Below are 10588 nucleotides of genomic sequence, written 5' to 3' on the forward strand. Positions count from 1 at the left end.
GATAACTATTATTATTGGAGAACTCTATCAAATCTAGTCGGTCTTCCCAAGATCCCCCAAACTCCATTATACATACTCGCAACATATCTTCCAGTGTTTGGATAGTGCGCTCTGTCTGACCATCTGTAGCCGGATGAAAAGCGGTACTCATTTTTAGCTCTGTTCCCAAGGATTCCTGCAGCTCTTGCCAAAACTTAGATATAAATCTTGAATCTCTATCAGACACTATATCCTTGGGTACACCGTGTAGCTTAAGAACGTGCTTCGTGTAAGCCTTTGCTAAATATGCCTTGCTCCAAGTGTCTTTCATTGGAATAAAATGTGCTGTCTTTGTCAGGCGATCTACAATTACCCATATCATATTATTCCCCTTATGAGTCCTTGGTAGTCCTATTATAAAATCCATTGATATAGACTCCCATTTCCATCCGGGTACACTTAAAGATTGCACCTTCCCTTGAGGCCTCTTGTGCTCACCTTTTACCTTCTGACACACTAAACATTTTGACACAAACTCTGCCACCTCCTTCTTCATCCCTGGCCACCAAAATGACTTCTTAAGATCCTTATACAATTTATCTCCTCCTGGGTACACAGAATATGGAGTTGCATGTGCTTCAGTCATTATCTTTCTCTTCAAATCCTCATTCGCTGGCACACACCATCTCCCTTCAAACCTCAAACTGCCATCAGAATACACTGAAAATCTCGTTGCTTCTCCTGCTTCCACGACCTTCCTCAATTCGGTCAGTCTAGGATCTCCGACCTGCATTACTCGAATCTCTTCATATAACTCAGGTTCCATGGTTAAATCTCCCAAGACATCTCCCTTTCTGATCACATGAATTCCCATCTTTTCCACTTCATCCCTCAGCTTCAGTCGTGACAAAATAGTACACAAAGAGTGCACGGATTTCCGACTCAATGCATCTGCTACTACATTTGCCTTTCCTTCATGGTACACAATCTCCATGTCGTAGTCTCCAATCAGCTCGATCCACCTTCGTTGTCTCATATTCGGCTCCTTCTGAGTGTAGATATATTTCAGACTCTTGTGATATGAAAATACTTTAAAAGTTGCCCCATACAAGTAGTGCCTCCAAATCTTTAATGCAAACACAACTGCTCCCAATTCTACGTCATGAGTTGGGTAATTATCTTCATATGGCTTCAACTGTCTTGAGGCATATGCTATCACCTTGCCTTTCTGCATCATCACACAACCTAGTCCATACTTTGAAGCATCAGTATACACTTCAAATCCTTCACTTCCGTCTGGTAAAGCTAACACAGGAGCTGTGGTAAGGCGGTTCTTTAAAGCTTGGAATGCTGCCTCACAACTCTCATCCCACTTGAAACGATTCTCTTTCCTCATCAGGGCCGTGGTAGGTCTTGCAATTTTTGAGAAGTCTTTAACAAATCTTCGATAGTAACCCGCCAAGCCCAGAAAACTTCGTATCTCTGCCACATTTTTCGGTGCCTTCCAACTAGACACTGCCTCAATCTTGCTAGGGTCCACGGACACTCCTTCCTTTGATATTACGTGACCCAAGAAAGCTACTTTCTCCAACCAAAACTCAAATTTGCTTAGCTTAGCATACAACTCGTTATCTCGCAAAGTTTGCAGGACAAGTCTTAGGTGCTCTTCATGCTCTTCTTTATTTTTAGAAAATACCAGAATGTCATCGATAAAGACAACCACGAACCGATCCAAGTAGAGACTAAATACCCGGTTCATCAGGTCCATAAATGCTGCTGGTGCATTAGTTAACCCAAATGGCATAACAACGAATTCATAGTGTCCATATCGTGTCCTAAAAGCGGTCTTTGGTATATCTACATCCTTTATTCTGAGTTGATGGTACCCCGATCTCAAATCTATCTTGGAAAAGACATCAGCTCCACTCAGCTGATAAAAAAGGTCATCAATCCTAAGTAGAGGGTATCTATTCTTGACAGTCACATTATTTAGCTCTCTGTAATCAATACAAAGCCTAAAGCTTCCGTCTTTCTTTTTAACAAAAAGCACGGGTGCTCCCCAGGGTGATACACTAGGACGGATGTAGCCTTTGTCTAACAATTCCTCTAGCTGCTTCTTCAGTTCTTCTAATTCTTTCGGCCCCATCCGGTAAGGAGCCTTAGAAATAGGTCCCGTTCCTGGCTTAAGCTCTACACTGAAGTCAATTGTTCTTTTCGGCGGCAGTTCAGGAAACTCTTCTGGGAATACATCTTCGAATTCACGTACCACTGGTATATCTCCTGCTGCCAAAGTTTTCTCTCGGACATCTCGAACATGGCACAAAATCAAATGATCTCCCTTCCTCAAACAAGACTTTAGGGTAGCTGTTGAGATGAGTTTCACCCTAGACTTAACTAGAAACCCCTTATAAGACACTCTCACTCCCTTAGGTCCCCTTAATGTCACTCTCCTTTGATAGCAATCTATCTTAGCCTTGTATTTTGATACGTGCATAATATATAGTCTTTTTAGCCTATTTCAGCACGTATTTCTATGTATTTTTATACTGTTTTTATGGTATTTTGCCCCGAATTGGCTACTTTGGTTCGTTTTGTCCATTTTGTAGAAATGAACGCGAAAGTAGTGGAATCGTACTCTTTTTCGTCCTTTTTGCATGCATTTAGAGGAGACGGGATTTTTCAGAGTGAGATACTGCGTTTGGAAGCGTCATGGCACGGATTACGAGGCATTCGAGCGTGGACTTGAGCTGATTTGAAGACAAAGTACTTGATCGAGCAGTTTTACCACTCGATCGAGTGGTTTTTACGTCCCAGGATGGTCGATCGAGTAGATTTATACTCGATCCTTAAGTTGCTGAAATACGAGTTACTCGATCGAGTAACTTTCTACTCGATCGAGTAGATGCTGCTGAGGATTTGCTCGATCGAGTGGTTTTATTCCACTCGATCGAGTGGTTTCGCTGTTATGGGCTTTAATTAGCCCGTGTTATGTTTTAATTCCGCAAAACTTATTTACTTTTCCTATTTAAACCTACATTAGTTAGGTTATTAGCATCAGATTTATTCACTACTTAGTTTTTATCAAACTTTACTGCGTTAAACATTCTCCTTCACTGTAACTTTGTTCTTGGGATTATTTCACTCGGATTTTGTGTTCTTTACGCTGGATTCGCTTGGATTGTAATTCCTCTCTCTTCCTTTATTAATAATTAATCTTTTGCTTGCTTTAATTCTTCGTTCATTACATTTAATTCCCTTGCCCTAATTTCTCTTTTATGCAATTTACTTGTTATTTCATTATGTTTACTGCTGGAATTTTATCTGCTGTTAGTTTAATTAGCGACATGAGTAGCTAAACCCCTTTCATGTTGGGATTAGGGGATCTGCGGTAGGATTGTGACGATGTAGTGAATGAAACAGATGAATTAATTACGAGACTCTGTCACCATAGCAAATTAATTGTATTTATCGACTTAGTTGAGTGCACGCTTCTGAGTCATCCTTTAATCTGGCTAAAATTAATCCTAGATCGAAAGATTGGACTAAATAGGCCTGCTATGAACAATAGACTACCCTGACGAGAATGAAAGTTAAGTTAGTGGTATTTTAGGATAGAAAGTGGACCGAAAGGACCTTTCCTGTATCCGTCTCACATTAATTCGTCTGAGTCATTTACAGCTGAGTCACTGGACTACCGTAGTGAACCGAAATCCTGACATGTCCCTCTCTCTCTGATAGTTTTAAACTCATTTCCTTGCCTTTACTGCTCTTGCCCTTTATTTCTCTTCCCTTTAAACTTCGTAGTTTAGAAAACAAATCAAACAACCCCCCCATTTGTAACCAAATAGACGGACTTCTACAGATATCTTGCCTCCCTGTGGAGATCGACCTGACTTCCCTAGCTATATAGTTAGTTTAGTTAGTTTATTTTTTACAGGTCAAATTTTGGCGCCGTTGCCGGGGAGGCAATTGCCCTTTCTGTTTTCGTTCGTTTATTTTCCGTCTCAGGGAATTTTTATTCCTTGAGGCAGTTCTTATTCATTTTATTTCAGTGTTGTTTATGCCCAGGTCAGACAGGTTTGAATTAGTTTCAGCTGATTCAGAGCCAGAAAGATTATTCAGGCATAGACTCCGTCTGCAAAGAAAATCACGAAAGGAAGACTTGAGTACTTTTGAGCCAGAGCTAGATCATTCTCCTTTCGCGGAAGACAATCCGATTTCTACAGTAAAGATGCCTAAACTTTCTAGTCATTCAGTGCCTAAGGCATCCTCTATTCCGAAAGGTTTCAATCTCCAGACTGAGGATGCGAATACATTCGACATCCGTCCTTCTTACATCAATCTGGTGGAGCGAAATATCTATAGAGGTGTGGTTGGTGAAGACCCGAGGAAGTACATGGAGGTCTTTACATATTACTGTTCTACTATCCCCGCCACTAAGGGGGTAACTCAAGATAAGATTAAGGAGGTTCTATTTCCTTTCTCTTTAGCTGATTCACCAGGAGTGGTCGATCGACTTGGACCGCACAAATGCTGGGGTTCTGATTGGGAGTCTCTTGCTCTTGCATTTTACAAGAGATATTTCCCTCCACAGCGCACCAATCTGCTGAGGGCCAAGATTACCAGTTTCAGACAGGCTCCCGATGAAAGTTTCTATGAGGCATGGTCGTGATTCAAGAAGCTGGTGAGGTCTATTCCTCACCATGGTTTTGACCCATGGTTTCTAGCTAATCAGTTCTACAATGGGCGTATGATGACCAAAGGGCTATACTTGATGCGGCATCCAGTGGAAGATTCTAGGAGAATACAGATGATGATAAGGGATGGTCCCTTATTGAAGAGATGGCAAATCATAGTGCTGAGTATGGTAACCCGAGGGATGGGATTAGAATAGTTCATGCAGTTGATAAGCAGGTTTTGGCTCAGCTGGAGACCATGAATGCTAGATTCGACAAGCTGGAATTACAAGCTGCTGGGGAGCCTCAGACGGTCCATGTTCTTACTAGAGGAGAGACCGTCACATGTGAGAGATGTGGAGGTAATGATGGCCACACTGCTGTTGGCAGTCTTGTGGAGAAGGAACAAGTCCTTGCCTTTCAACAATATAGGCAAGGAGGAGGTTCCTACTACAATAATCAAGGGGCAGTCCATCCCAATTTGAGGTGGACTAGCGAAAATGTGCTCAATCCTACTCCTCCTCCGCACCAGCAGCAGCCTTATGTCCCTCCACACAAGAATCAACAAGGCTTTCAAAAGCCTCCTTCCTTTACTCCTCCTAACCATGGTGCATCATCTTCCGGTGGGGTGAGTGAAATTGGTGAGCTTAAGTCTATGTTGCAAGCCTTCACGAAGCAGTGGCAATTGAGTGATCAACAGAAAGATGCGTCCATAAAGGCACTTGAAACTCAAGTTGCCCAATTAGCCACTAATCAGTCCACAAGAAAGCAGGGTCAATTACCGACTCAAAATGAGAAGAATCCACACGAGACAGTAAATTTCATAAATTTGAGAAGCGGTCGTTCATATGAGGGACCGGAAATGCAAAAATCAGACCCGAAAAGAGCTATAACTGATGATGAACAGTACTCTGGCGAAGATAATTAGCTGACAGCGAAGAAAGTGCTCGAACGACTGGTTTCTGGTGGTCGATCGAGCAGATTTGGTGATGAAAATGGTCGATCGAGTAGTTTTTCTACTCGATCGAGTAAAGAGCAAAATGGAGTAGCTCGATCGAGTGAAAATTTCACTCGATCGAGTGATGTTGATGAAGAAACTGCTCGATCGAATGGGCAAATTGGTCGATCGAGTAGTTTTGATGACAGGAAGCTTATTCGAGAGCCTGCTAGTGCTCGATTAAGCGATAAATCACCGGAAAGACCTCGTTCGAGAGGTAAAAAGCGTCCAAAGGATACAGAACTTGCTCCGGAAGATACTTTGGAAGAGAGAAACAAGGGACTCGAGATACCCATCACGGTTCCCTTCCCTAGGCGTCTGCAGAATACCAAGGCCAATCAACAATTCGGCAAATTTGTTGAACTTCTGAAAAGCTTGGAAGTCACTGTGCCATTCACCGAGTTGCTGACAAAGGTACCCTCTTATCTTAAGTTTATGAAAGAAATTTTATCGCGTAAGAGGAATATTAGTGATAGTGAGACTGTAGCTTTGACTGAGGTGGGGTCAGCCCTATTCCAAAATAAGTTACCTCCTAAGCAGTCAGACCCGGGTAGTTTTTCAATTCAGTGTCATATCGGTATCCATTTGATTGATAACGCGCTATGCGATTTAGGCGCTAGCGTGAGTGTCTTACCGTTGTCTCTTGCTAAGAGACTTGGTTTGACAAAGCTGAGTTGCACCAACATGACAGTCCAGATGGCCGACCGTAGTGTATCACAGCCACTAGGTATAGTAGAAGACGTACCTGTTCAGATCGGGAGATTCTTTATTCCCGTTGATTTCGTTGTCTTAGATATCCCCGAAGATGCACACACCCCTATTATTTTAGAGAGACCATTTTTGTCTCCCCGTGCGGTAATAGACGTCGGGGTAAGACTTTGACCTTTCGGTAGGGGACGAGGAGCCGATTTTTCATCGCCTAAGTTCCGGAGGGCTCCCATGCAAGCTCAGCCTTGCAATGCCCTCTCTTCTATTGATCCTATTATTGACACTCCAGATGAAAATTTGGAGTATTGTGCTGCTATTGTCACCCCTCCGCCTCAGATTGAGAGCAAAAAGGAGGAAAGTTCGTCTGTTTTCCTTGCTGCAGGTACAGATGAAAGCATTGAAGGAGCTGTCAAAGGGTGTTGTGCAATTACTGTCAATCAAACTGGAAGTGAGGATGCTAAAGACGGTGATAGAGGAACAAGGATGAGGAAAGTTCAAGCTTATGTGGATGTGAACTATTCTCCTCCTAGAGAATTAAATGATTCAAATTCAAGCTCATGGAAGTTGAAGAGGACAGTCAATGTTGCTGAGGTGACGTCCTCCAGTCAGGAGCCCTCCAAGGGGCTACCGAATTGCTTTGGGAATTGAGCGGGGAAATGCCCCATGTAACACCCTGTAATAAATAATTTTTGAATTTCCGTTGAATTTCTTTTATTGCGTTTAATTAGGACAATTAGTTTATAGACTGTTTTAGCGTAGATTTAAGACTATAGACTGTTTATATGCGTATTTGGTATTTTGGGATATTTTTGCACGTGTTTTTATACAAGTTTGGGGAAGTTTTACGCACTCCAAGGAAAAAATGACGAAATTAAAGAGCCTACGCGAGAAAAGAGCTCGATCGAGTACTTTTTGTACTCGATCGAGTGAAAATATGGTCGATCGAGCACTTCTTCTAGTCGATCGAGTAAAGCAATAAAGGGGACTTCTCGATCGAGTAAATTTCTACTCGATCGAGCAGATGAAGCATCAAAGTGCTCGATCGAGTGGTTTAAAACCACTCGATCGAGTAAAATGGGAAGGACGCAGGGAGTTTTTCTCCTTTAACTCTTTCTTTTGTTTCATAATTCATTTTCCCCTAATTTTTTTCGTCTAACCCCTATTTGCGATAAGAAAACTCCCAAATCCCCATATTTTCTTGCCCAATCTCCAAATCCGCCACCTACAATCTGTTGCTTGCTAATTAATCTCTCATAGCCCCTTAATTTCCCCTTGATTGGTGTCCATTTTCTCGGTTTTAAAGAGGGTTAGGGTTTGCGATTTTTTCGATCGAAAATCGCCTTTTCTTGCTTGTTTATTTGAAGATTAATTGCATTTGTAGGATTTCTCTCATCAAATAAGTGATTCCTTCATCCTCTTTGCATTTTAATTTCGATTATTTTGAATTTTATGAGGAAAAATTGGAATTAGGGTTCGAAATCTTGGTTTAGTCGAGATTTTCGATTTTAATTGCCTTTATTTGCCCTTACTTGTCTTGCTTGATGATCTATCCCCATTCCTCGCTGTTGTTGCATGATTACTTCGAATATTGCGCGAAATTTCGCGATTAGGGGTGTTTCAGTCGAATTTTTCGACTGTCAGACGGTTTACATGCTTTCATGCCTTAATTAACCTCAGTTGTTGCTTACTTGCTATTGTTGCTAACTGCTATCCCGTTCCCCATCACCATTTGCATGCTATAATTCGAATTTTTCGAGGAATGCTGGGACTTTTTGGGGCTGAAGTCGATTTTTTTCGACTGTTTGGGGATTGCAATGCCGTCACATGCCGATTTCTTGCTGTTTTAGCCTCTGTTTAGCCATTGTTATCTTATCATGTCCCCTGCCCTATGCTCACAGGATGGAGTCTAACTCTTTGCCCTCTACCAGCTCCACTTCTAGCCCGTCCTTGAGTGAGACGGTGGCCCCTGCTGTTGCCACCACCTCCGCTTTAGTCACCACTACAGCCCCAGTGTTTCTAGTTTCAGCTGTAGGTACGGTTTTTACTCCAGCTAGCTCTGCTACTAGCACCGTTCAGACTACCACTTCCTCTACGGTCACCACCACTGCTAGCACTGCTGCTAGTCTCTCTTCAGTGGTGGCCACAGCAGCCACTACCTCTACACCAGCCGCTACTTTTACACCTGTGGTGGACTCGCCAGCCGCCGCAGCTGCCTTTAGAGCAGCCCTGGTCCCTCACACCGTCACTGCACGGGCTACTACTTCGGGTTCCAGAGGCCGGGGTCGTAGACAGTCTCGTTCTACGCCAGCTCCAGCCACCTCTACTTCTACTGCTTCTACCGCTTCAGCTGCTGCTCCTTCTACTTCTAGCACGGTCACAGTCCGAGGGGACACTTCCCTCGACTCTCACACAGATTATCCGCAGGTACATTTAGTTAACGCTTTACATCGTAAGAAGTTTTATCACCTGCTAGGCTGTGTGCATGTTCCTTCCGATTTCTAGAGAAATCGGCACTTGAGAGACTCGGCATTTACGAGTCGGTTTGTGCTTTACTACGGGGCACGGGGATGGTCGGACTCATCACTATGAGCGGCCGTACTTTTTTAGAGCTGAGCCTTGAGTTTCTCTGCTCTTTTACCTTCTCCTCCGGGGCACACGATGCTGACCCCACCAGTCTTTCAGTGTCCTTCCGGTTATTTAACCGGACTTTTCCGATGACCTTAGGGGAGTTTGGTAGGTTACTTGGCCTTACCTCTACGGGCGAGACTGCTGCCCCTAGGAAGGTCCACCGTCATCTTTGGCGGTGCCTGGCCCAGACCACTTTTAGGGAGCGAAAGCTCCATCAGGTCCACCTTCCCCCTGTCCGTTGTTTCCTTAGACTGATGGGGAGCACTATTTTCGGCCGAAAGGAGCCGAACAACATGACAAACACCAAGCTCTCCATCCTGGGCGGCTACCTAAATATTGACTGTGACGGTCCTTTTACCCTCAACATTGCCTACTTGACCGCCCAGTACCTTCAGAGCCAGAGGCTGAAGGAGACGGGAACTATTGCTTGCGGTGGCATAGCCACCATTCTTGCCCGTCGCCTTTTCCCCGTTTGGCCTCGTGACTTGCAGTACCTCGCGGGAGAGAGGCTACTGAGTCTGGATGCCATGCTTTCTCAGCATTGGCTGACCCCAGACTACTAGACATGGAAGATTGACGGCTCCTTGTCTGTTGACTTACCTTGTGACACTCTCCCCCGTCTAGAGCCCCTTCCTACTGTTGCTAGGGGCGCCCGACTGCCACCACTACATCACCTTCTCTTTCCACTCCGACTTACTCCTGCTGCACCCGCCGCCAAGAAGCGACGTCTTGAGACTAGAGAGGGGTCCACACCTTCAGGGAGTGCCCAGCCTTCCACGGCTACTCCCGATTCGACCCCTACTCCCACTACTACTACCACTCCTACTCCTACTGTAACACCCCGTAAATTTGAAGACCTTTATTATATTTTAAGAGTAATATTTTAATCTATTTTAATTTAATATTAATTTATTTGAAATAAAATTTATTTGATAAAATATAACCTTATTTTATTTTGAAGAAATGTAATCATTTTTGATAGTTTAAAAATGTTTAAAAGTGATTTAAACTATGTTTAAACCTTTTCCTTTGATAAAATAGATTTCGGATAAAAGTCGTAAAATTGGGATTTTCCCATTTCTTACGGTCGTTGGGTAAACGAGTTTGGATATTGGGCATATGAGTACTTAATCTTTTAGTAAAATCGTGTTTAAGAACTTTAATTTTCTCGGAAATCGCATTCGACGAATATTTCTAATTTCCGTCGAAACGAACCAAAACGTAAACAAATGATCCATCTCCCCATGCCATTTGGCTGGCCACCTACCCTCCATTTGTCCCCTCTTCCAATTTTCATTTCCTCCATAACTCAATCTATCTCCTCCTTCTCTCAAACACCAAAAACCCACTAAAAATCCTCCTTACAATCCCTAAATCCACCATAAATCCTTCATTTCTCCACCAAATCTCATAAAAATTATATATTTGGAATCCTCTCTTCAATCCTCATCTACTAGTAAGCTTTATTTTCATTTCCCCCAATTTTTGTTTAAGACACTTTTTTTTAGGGTTTCGAATTTAAGCTTAATAATTGTGTTTTTGTTGTTCTTATAGGTGAAGAATTTGAAGATGAGTTAGGTGACTCATATGTTGTTGAAGA

General features: G+C 43.0%; 1 non-coding gene across 1 annotated transcript; it reads right to left on the bottom strand.

The window, feature by feature from the left end:
- Positions 1 to 4582: 4582 nt before the first annotated feature.
- Positions 4583 to 4689, bottom strand: LOC141622514 (small nucleolar RNA R71). The gene has a single exon (XR_012532999.1). It is a non-coding gene; the product is annotated as a small nucleolar RNA R71 (small nucleolar RNA).
- Positions 4690 to 10588: the final 5899 nt, after the last annotated feature.

The sequence above is a fragment of the Silene latifolia genome, chromosome 1 (genome assembly GCF_048544455.1).
Source record: "Silene latifolia isolate original U9 population chromosome 1, ASM4854445v1, whole genome shotgun sequence".
NCBI classification, from domain to species: domain Eukaryota; kingdom Viridiplantae; phylum Streptophyta; class Magnoliopsida; order Caryophyllales; family Caryophyllaceae; genus Silene; species Silene latifolia.